The 10,646-nt window shown below is 43.9% G+C and overlaps 1 long non-coding RNA gene across 1 annotated transcript in view; it reads right to left on the minus strand.

The window, feature by feature from the left end:
• Positions 1-8,818: 8,818 nt before the first annotated feature.
• LOC109515550 (uncharacterized) overlaps positions 8,819-10,646 on the minus strand; it is a 13,381-nt gene continuing 11,553 nt past the window's right edge. Inside the window, exons 3-4 of the long non-coding RNA XR_002168209.1 lie at positions 9,174-10,076; positions 8,819-8,984 (exon numbers count right to left, since the gene is read on the minus strand). This is a non-coding gene — a long non-coding RNA (uncharacterized LOC109515550). The remainder of the gene's footprint in view (positions 8,985-9,173; positions 10,077-10,646) is intronic.

Here is a 10,646-nt window from a genome sequence, read left to right on the forward strand (position 1 = left end):
GCTGTCTCCACAGTGACAGAGGATCTCTGTGTGACTTGAGGTCCTTGACGCGATGGTTAAATGGATATACTGGCAGATGTGGATCAGACTGGTGATGCTGAAAGAGCCTATTCGTTAACTACACAAACATAGATGGGAGATGAAACATATATATATATTTTGAAAACCATACAGGGATTCATGGATTCACAACGTCGAGAGCAACCAGAGGTTCAAGGCAGTGCTTTTTTTTTTTTTTTTTGGGTAACCCATAATTGTTTGAATTTAGACGGGTTTGCGGTGTGAAAGTTGATTGACAGCATTATGCTTGGACGCCATAATTCAGACTGCCCCGGCATTTGGTCGTGATGAATCACGCTACACTTTTCAAACGCAATCTATTTGCTTATTCTCCGAGAGCACGCACAAGATGAACTGTGTGGCAATGGAGCACATTTGGCAGACAAAATCCAGTGAGTAGATCAAACCACATCTGTTTGCTTGGTTTCTTTGTTGTGAGCAATTAACTCTGCACACAAATCTTTAACAAATCAGGCCCATAGTAACAAAACAAACAAATTTGTCTTGTTGCAAACTTGTTAATTGTGCGGCGCACGAAGCCACGGAGCAATGCGCGCAGAGGCGGCAAATCCAGGTCCAGAAAGGAAGACGTTTGCCTCAGACTGGCTTTAGCTACAGGTGCTTCCACTCAAATAAACAAGCTTGGTTATATATATATGAAACATCGCAACATATGATACAGTCACAATATCGGTGCAACTGGAGGATGGGTAAAACTTATTGTTGATGTATAATTCATTAAAAACATCAAGTTTGCTATTGTTGATCTTACCATACACTGAAACTACGGAGTCATATACAGTACAGTCACTACGGCCATAGAACCACAGAACTGGACATACTTGGCTTTAGTACTGATATCAATAGTCTTCGGTCTGCATCGATACGTTATTGTAGGAAATAATGAAAAAAAGACATCACATCATGTTTGTTTCAAAATAAAGTCAAGTAGCCAACAGTATAGAGTTCCCAGGATGAAGCATCATTCCCCATTACTCACAGTGCACCCGATTCAGTAAAAATTTGCACATGCAAAAACAATTTGGATGGCCCAAAAACAGATGTGGAAGTTTTATCCCTGAACTGGGTGCACCAGGATTGCGTTTACCAAACATACTCAAGTGCCACAAAGTTCAGTTTGGGTATTTGTAGGAGGAGCGTATGCCAATAAAATCATTTAGCCTGGACAAGGTGCATTTAAATGTTCCCATTAACGCAAGCGCACTCCTAAAAAAAAAAAAAAAAAAAAAAAAAAAAAAAATATTCAGTATTCTATGATACGTCTAGCTGCAAGCGCCTCCGCTTTTAAAAGTAAGGTTGAGAATGCAAGAGGTGTGAAATTCTCTGGGAATAAAAAATAAAGAAGGAAATGATTTGTAACGCAAAATACCGATATCCTTCAGCGGACATGTTTTTTTTTTTTAAAATATATAGACCTCTGCCAGTGAATTGTACAGATGAGACACTTTGGGCAAGACAATAGTGTTATAGATTGTGGCAAGACTTAAATCAATAGACCTTCTGAGGAGTAACAAGACACCCGGTAGCAAGTGCTACAGCTACACATCGACACAAAGGGGGCTAGGAAACAAATGAGGGCTGGCAGACAGAGGCAGAGTCCTCAGTGTCACTGACTAGCCATTTTCTTTTCGTATGGACGTACTGCGAGTGTGTTCCTGCTGTGCGTCTGTGCATTCTGGCCTACCAGGAACATGTGCTATGGAAGTGTGTGCAAGCGTTTGTAAATCATCAGCAAGCGCAGATACCCGTGTTTCACTTGTACTTTTATCTCTGTTTCTTGGCCCAGTAATCTCCCACCGGGCATCAAAGAAGAGCCCTATTACCACACCCCTATATATCCCCGAGATCCCAGTGTGTGTGTGTGTGTGTGTGTGTGTGTATGAGAGAGAGAGGTAGAGAGAAGGGGAGAGAAACAAAAAAAAAACAGACAATGGAGCTTGACAGTTGAGCAGAATAGGTTGAAAGACAGGAAAAGAGAGATAGGATGGCTGAATTCAATGAATCAAGGTTGTCTTTCTTTTTTTTTTTTTTTCAACAGGACAAGGGGAGGAAGGCTTTGCGTGAAACTATGGACCTTCACCTCGCCGTGTCTGTCATCCAAACTCGGTTTGCGCGCACCTCTCCAGGGCAGCTTCCACTAACACCCCCTTGAGGTCCGACTCCACCTCCACCTCCACTGTCTCTTCCAGCTCCGGCATCAGCAGTTCCCGAGGCCACGATAGGTGTCGAGGTCCATTAACCCCGGGCAGGTCTTATCATATTCGTTGGGAAGATCAGGGATGAGACTTATCTCTGTTTTGATCGGATTTTTGTGGCTTTGAAAGGCTGCCGAAGAAGACAGGAAGGTTTGTGACAGACTTTCGGCTGCATTGATAACACACAAAGAGTGTTTTGACAAACTCTCAGCAATTGCAGAGAAGTTGTCGGTTTCCTTGACTTTCCATTTAGAAAAAAAATAATTGTTGCAATCCGGGTGTCATGTTTTGCGGTACAGCTTCGATTTATAATTGGCGGGACTACAAAACAGGTATGAGGCGTTACTATTTATAGTGCCTGCTCTATACCGTATGGGCAAATTTGCCATCAGCACCACATTAAGGCAGTCTCCGCTACGCTGCGGCGGTTTATTTTCTTGCAGCTCTCATTCTTTGATCTTGGAAAAAAAACATTCCGTTTTGTCTTGGAAATGTTTTTTTTTTTAGTCATCTGCTCCACTGTGCCAACAAGGTTCATCAGTATTTGCTTTTTTGTCTGGAAATGAATTCCTGAGATCCAGCCACTTGTTCCGACAGCTGCTGTCCTCATTCGAGCCCGTTTGATAAGGTCCAACACATTCCCTGTTTCAGAAATCCGTCATTATTGGATCACAATAGATTAGGGAAATATGATCGATGATGGCCAAGATTTGCAAGAACAAAAATAGTGTTTTGATCTTCAGCGTTGGACGAGAAATTCCCCAGACAAAACGTAAGGAACGCTATAAATAAGGAGCCATAACGATAATTGTCAACGTCGAGCTGCCTTGCAATGGCAAACATTCGATGACTAGTGAGCAGGCCTGCTGACACTGACTCAACAGCCTCTGTTGGTTGCCGCCGAGCACTGCACTCACTTGTTTTTCCCTGAATTGCTCCAGGACACATTTTTTTAGGTTGAACTGCCACAGTTATTTCCAGACGAAAACAGCTTTCTATTTTGACTTATTATAATAAACGCAATTGTCAAGAAAATCAGATACACATCAAATACAAGACTAAAAGGTTGAGAGGAGACCGGAGTACAGTTTGGAATTATGCTGTCCAAAATAAAGCTTGGTATCATCTGACACATTTATTGAACCTGTCTGCATCTTCCGACTTTGCATTTTCTGCTTTTTTGACATTTGGCACCTCGCGTCCCAGATGAATTCCACTAAAACGCGACCCACTTAATCTAATTCGGTGAAGGGCGGCTCCCTACGCAACCTTCACCCTTAACCCTGACCCGCAGCTGCCGTCCCCATCCATGCTCTACAACCGCTAATAAATTATTGCTGACTCATCAGGATCAATGGCAAGTAATCAAGCTGACAGTTCGGGTGCCGGGCACATGGCTGCGGCGCTCAAATCGAAGCCCCGTGCTCTCTCGCTGTTCACAACTCACCCCAATAACCGGCTGGGATGCTCAGGTTTTACGGTGGACAGAAACAACCAATGTTGCGTGCGGAGGGAGTAGATGAAGTTGAGCATTCTCTCTGTGCTTTCTCATCTTTAGAGGTGCAAAATCTGCATCATTATTGGACATCCGGGACATGCTGTAACCCGATCCATATTTAAAGGAACAGTATAAAGACACATAAAAATGTGGCTGTTTGTCGGAAAGAGCGGAGGATTATGAAGTTAAATGGATTGCGGCTCTATAAAGCAAATTTCTAGACAAGAAGGCTGTTGTTTTCATTGTATTTTGGGGTTTGTTTGTTTGTTTTTTTTTCATATTCAAAAGTCCACACACCCGCACGTATCTGCTGCAATTCAACCATCATCAACATCCTTCTCGGAAAATCACGGCAGCTCTGAAAAAGACATTTCACCCGCAGTACCAGTAGGCCCTTAAAGATTCATATTCCTATTTTCTACCCCCCACCCCCACCCCCTGGCTTGTGCGCACACACTCATTCTTGCACGCATACACTCGAAGATGAATGCACATACACACCACGCCGACTAACCCAGCCGGGTTAGGTTCATGAATAAAGGAGGGAATTAGAGCAGACCTGTAGAAGTCAGATAGAGAGTGAGCGAGGTGGGGGGGGAAGGAGACAGAGAAATCCTAGATTTTATGAAAAGTGTCCGCGGGAAGGGGCAAATCTGCTGAAGGGAGGCATAATAAGTGGATATCAACAAAGGATGAAGACTCAGAAGAAGAGAGAAAGGAGGGAAAGATGATTACATCAACAGAAGAATGTACACTCGGCTGTCTCCTGGATGTCAACTCATCACGCAAAATACAACTCGCTTTGTATTTCCGGCGATGCGCGCTCTCATTTCGATTTGGGCCGTTTCAATAGTTTGGATGCGAGTGACCGTTTGCCCGCTCGCGCGTCAAATATCATTAACTAAGGTCTTTACGTGCTCACTTTGTCAGACTTAATTACATAACACGACAACACACAGCCCTAAAGCCCATGACCAAGGTAAATGGGATGTCAAGTTTCTCCAACCCCAAAGACCCGAGGTGATATTGTGTCAGAGAGTGCTTCATTTTTACAAGAGAGGAAAACTATTTGCTTTCTTACGCCGACAAAAGGTAGAAATACACTGAATAATGTTTGGAATTAATTAGGAGGAAAATAGCATGGTTGTATTTATTTATTTGTTTGTTTATTTTCTATTTAATGAGAAAACCTCTCTTTTGAATGTTTTGGACTCTTATTTCCCCCCAAAACACCGTATCAAGCAGAATAATGCACCCTGGAGTGGTGATCTTTGTTGCGGACGGGGGAGGTGGAGGACCCAAATAGCAGGCAGGAGGGGGGAGCAGGGTAGGCTTGACAAATTGTATTAACAAAACACTGAGCAAATTCAATCCAGAACAAAGACCTGAAGAATCCAAAGTAACAAACAAAAGCCCACGGCAAAAGCAAAACATGAACAGGTACAGAAGCAGCAACAGCAACAATGACCCGACAGCAAGTGGTCGGGCCTGGAGTCCTTTTAACAGAGAACCTACTAATGACATGATGACCAACAGGTGTGCCGCTGGAGGAGGAGCCCGACAGAGCCACCTGTTGGTCCCAACAGATCAGCCGTGACAGTCTTCATGGCTAAAAATCAACAGTTATTTATTTTTTTAGACACAACATTTGGGACACTAAATTAACAGCTTGGATTTGTGAACTTAATGTTGCCCGGCTTCTTCGTAAACTATGATTCATTTTACATATGGGACCAAGGAATTGATTGTCAGAGAAGGCTGTTGAAAGGTCTTTTATTCCCTGTTCTGTGAAGCACTGTAAGCATTCACTGATTGGTTGACATGATTAAATCAGCAATCAATGTTGCATAACCAAAGGAATTCAATCGACATTTCATCACCATGACCGATACGAATACGGAAACATGATGTCATATCTACCGATAGTTAAACATTCACATTTTGGTATGATGTCCAAAGGTCTCATATTGATCAATTCCTCGGTCCAAAAACCTTTGACCAAAACACACAAACTCTAACAAGAAGGACATACCTTTCACTGAAAGCCCTCAAATAACGGCAGCATGCTGCTCAACCAAGAAAGTGCACTTCCTAGGTGCACTCACAATCAAAATTGTGTACGTGAGTTTATCAGCGTGAATGTGCGTGTGTGTGTGTGTGTGTGTGTGTGTGTGTGTGTGTGTGTGTGTGTGTGTGTGTGTGTGTGCGTGTGTCATAGGGGAGAGAGGGCCGAGAAGCCGTTACCCTGCACCTAGATAACAACCTGCTTTTGTAATGTTGCATATCTATATTCAGGCCAACTCCCCCTCGGGGGCCAGTCGGAATAATAACGCTGGCCATTTTACCCCTCCAAGCAGGCGGCCATTTTCTGCCCTAATTCTCAGCATGGCCCTCTCGTCGTTCCCAAGGTATCACGTAATGGATGCCGCAATGAGATGGAGTGACATTGTGGTGTCTGAAATGTGAAAAGCCTATTTGCAGACCTGGCCTGCCTCAACGGGGCGGCCGGTGGAGATACAGGAGCTGTTTATGCTTAATCCTCTTTGCAATTTCATATGTTGTCCTTTCGGATGATTGTCTCTATCCGCGGCAAATTGGAAAATTTAGAAAATAGGTGCAAAATGGTGGGGGTTGGGGGTTGGAGGGGGGGGATACGTCAGGCGCCACGTACGTTCTGAGAACCGATTTCAATCACTAAAGTTTCATGTATTTACAGAGGACAGGATTGTTCTAAAAGCTAACAAGAGTTTGTTTACATCTGCCTCAATATAATGATCCCATAATCCACATGCGCACACAGTGCGAGCAGAGTGTGAAAGTCGAGAGCCAGATGAGGAGACGTGGACATCCCTCTGATCAGTCAATTTCAATAAAACTCCAGACCAAGAAAGGTTAGGCTGCACAGATTTCTCACTGTGGTCCCACTCAAAGAAGTGGACTGTGAGGCGGACATCACTCTCCCTTTCTCTTTTTTTCCCCTCATCTGAACTGTAAATGCTACTCACTCATACCCTTCTTCCACCCTATCCCTCGCCTCTTCAATAATTCACATGCGTAGCTTTCTCTGGCCTTCCAAACCTTTTGAAAAGTAGCCCGCATTCAAACAAACACACCGTTCTTGTTATCCCGCCGATGACACGTGTTTATTCCGGCCTTTCGCTCAGAAAGAACAGCGAAAGCGAAGGCGTCTTGGCACTACAGACATTATTGATTGTCATCAACAAGTTGAAAGCAGATAAAACAGAAGTGTCGTTTGGATTTACCCACTTCGGAATGAGCCGGTATGTAATTTGTGTTTGACTGTACGACAATTTTTTTTTCCAGCGGCTGACAAACATAGACAGACTTCAACATGTATCTTGATCTGGTCATTTACCGGTGCAAAATACAAAACAACTCAAGTTTGAGCGAATGCATACAAATACAAAGCGCCCATTGAATGGAGACTGATAATAAAAGCTGTCGACAGAATTCAAACCAAGCTATCAAATCTTGCGAGACTTCAGCTTCGCGAGCGTGAAATGGTTTAATAGAAACAAACGTATCAATCATATTCAACAAAATATCTCTCAAAAACCATTACATGACATCATTTTACCTATCAGATGCTAACATAAATAGCATGCAGATGAAAGCACAAAAATGAGCAGAGCTATATGTCCTTATATATCCTTTACTACAGTGTAAATGTCACGCTCATGGGAATGGCAGTGAACCAACATCAACCACGTTTACTTCCATAAGTTGTGTTCAACTTTCAAAGTTCCACTGTCATGAATCACAACAATTTGAGATAACCACATGAGTCAAACTCGTACAAGTTTTCAAACTTTGTCGACCATTTTAGCAGGAAGAAATAAAGTGTAATAAATGGAGGAGGGTCGAAAATGGAGCAGGGTTAGAGGCCGCAATGCAGGTAGCCAGAGAGAGAGAGAGAGAAGCTCTGTCCAAGACAATCACGTGATGTATCGTTCATGCTGTCAGGGTGCAGATGCTCCTCCTCCTTCTCCCTCCCTTCCTTTCGTTCTCGCACTCACACCCGGACTCCATCGCAGCCTCCCGTAGGGGCCATGATGAAGAAGAGCCCTTCCCTGCCTCGCACTGACTGCATGGCGATGACACACGCCAATGACACCTTCGCAGACACACACACGCGCGTGCCAACATTCAAATGGCGTTGCAAACGGATACGCTAACACAAATGTTCCCCTTGCCTCCAGAATGTCCCCCGCAAAGGAATATTTTGGCACTTGCATATTCTCCTGATCCTCCCACAGACATCAAGGACATAATGGTATGGGATCCCTTTTCATCAGGGGGAACCGGTTTCGCCGCACGCCTCATAATTTGCGGCCCCATTTTATTCATCTTGGACTGCTGCGCAAGGTGGTTTTAAAAAGAGCGAGAGCTGTCTCTGAATCGTTTGACCCCTGCGATTTGCTAATGAATGCTTGGAGCAATCACCATTTGCCGGAAAATGGACAAAAATGATCCCTCATCTGTAAACCTAATCACTTACTGCCATTATCGTGCATATGGGGTGTGTGTGTGTGCGTGCGTGTGTGCGCCAGTGTGTACCGGGTGACTGTCTGATTACCATCCATGAAAGAAATTGTTGTTCAAAATGATCCCGTGGGAGAAGACGAGCTCGTTATTCAAGATGAAGCGGCATTGAAGTGGGTGACTTTTTGTTCTTTAGGATGAGTAATGCCAAGCTAAGGACAAAACGGTGGCAAAAAGTAACATTTAATTGGTTGCGCTTCTTAGTAACTTACATTTAGGGCAAGTTTGCCCTTTTAATATATTCATGTGATCAATAGCTGGTGAACATTCCTGTTTTGCTGACAAGTGAAGCTTGAAAACTTGCAATCTTTGATTTTCTTCTTCCTATGATGTTTTTACTTTTAATAAACCGCACAAAATTGGTGTTGGATTTACTTCAGTCTGGGCACGTCTGGGCACAAGTCTCCACATGAGTTTGTGCTCTGAGTGAGACCCCCATCCCTACACATGCACACACAAGAGCGCACACACACACACACACACACACACACACACACACACACACACACACACACACACACACACACACAGAAGGGACGGGTAAGGCGGCAAAGGTCACACTCAAGCATTGCGGGGATAAACGGAGTCACTGGAAATCCCATCTCCAATGGCCAAATCAGATCAGTCCTGCCGACGTGGACACAAAGCTGCAAAGCAACAGGCAGGGGAAGGACGGCAAGAAGAAGGTGGAGGAGGATTTGAATGAGAAAATTACATTTTCTTGTCTCTGCGCCGTGAACAAAGAGGAATTCCACAATAATCGGCTTTTCCATCACACGCGCGTCACGACGCGACGGAAAGTGAAAAATGGATACGCAGCTGCCCCCGACTCTCACCATTTTGCTCTTCTCCGTTTGTATCAGTGCCAACCCTTTTGTCCTTTTTATTTCACAATGGTGATGTTTGATCAGGAAATCTATTTCTTCACTTCATTTTGCTCCGCACAGGATCAGACAAGACAGTAGGGACATGGAAAAAAAAACAGAAAAGAAACAAAAACAAAATATCTTTAACCTGAGAAGTTTGTTGCACTCACCAATGCAATGCGGCAGTGTTTACATGTCACCGACTGGGTTTCAATTCAATGAAGCACATTTTTTTGTCTTGATTCTTTTCGTATTCACTTTATCATGATCATTATTTTATGGTTTATGGTTTGAGCTCTCTGTACAGCACTTTTGCTTTGGCTTCAGTTGTTTTTTTTTGAAAGCCCTCTCTCGATAACGTTCAAATGAGTTAAGTTCAACGGACTCAACGGGATCCGATCGCATTTTTCTACAGATCAAGAATGTATGTATCTCTGGCAGTGCTCCCTGTGGCCTCAGTGATGGCGATTCCCATCGCTCCAAGAAATGGTCAATGGGAGTTCACGTTTGTCTGAACGTCGGTCTTTCAAGACAACATAACAGAAGAGTCGAGAGAAAAATGATAACTTCTTGTAGCCACTGTCAATACTGTTAGCGTTATCAGCGTTAGAATGAAGAGGAAGCTTTGGCAAAGCTGTCTTTCTTTCACTCCTAACATCAGCACTTTATAATCCCCATTTGGGGATCAACACACCTATGTGATTGAGTTGCGTTGCTATTTGAGTGCTCCGACGTGCCCTTGTGGGAATGTGTACGTGCTTGTTGATAATTGTGTTTCCTACCCACCTGCGAGTGTGTGTGCGCGCGGGTGTGTGTGGGTGTTGTGTCAGGATTGGGTCACCTTGCATCCATCGTTTTCCTTTTGGAGACCCCCTGCAAGGATAAAAATCACCCTGTGAACTAAATCCAGGCTTATATCTTCTCCTTCATCCTAACTCACAAAAAGAGTGTGCGCCAGCACGCGCGTACGCACACATACACGCAGAGTGGGCAAAGCACGAAAGGCAACACAGGCACTTCACGGTCGGAAGCGTCAATGATCACATGGTAAGATAAGGTCCAAAAAGTAGGGAGAATGTACAGAAATATTTCCTATGTGAAATGAAGGTACTTGGTTTTCGGTGGTCCGCGCCACGCTTCAACTTAGCTTATTGTTGTTATTATTTCAACAACACAGTCATTCCATCATGGTGGTCTTCATGTCAACTCCAGGACTACCCGTTTCATCAGATGTGAACGTTGATAGAATTTCATTTACCAAAGAAACACAACAAAAATTTGTAAATATTTCAAAGACAGGACTCCAAATGAATGACTAAATGTGGCCATGCTTGTTCAAGACCAAGTTCTGACCCGTATATTGTATAGTGGCCTCTTTTTGTCCAGCGTGTGCCTGTCCTTTAACACCAGTGCCATCCCCCCGCACCCCCCCCCCCTGCCTCC

Source organism: Hippocampus comes, unplaced genomic scaffold, assembly GCF_001891065.2.
Source record: "Hippocampus comes isolate QL1 unplaced genomic scaffold, H_comes_QL1_v1.1 scaffold149, whole genome shotgun sequence".
In the NCBI taxonomy this organism is placed as follows: Eukaryota; Metazoa; Chordata; class Actinopteri; order Syngnathiformes; family Syngnathidae; genus Hippocampus; species Hippocampus comes.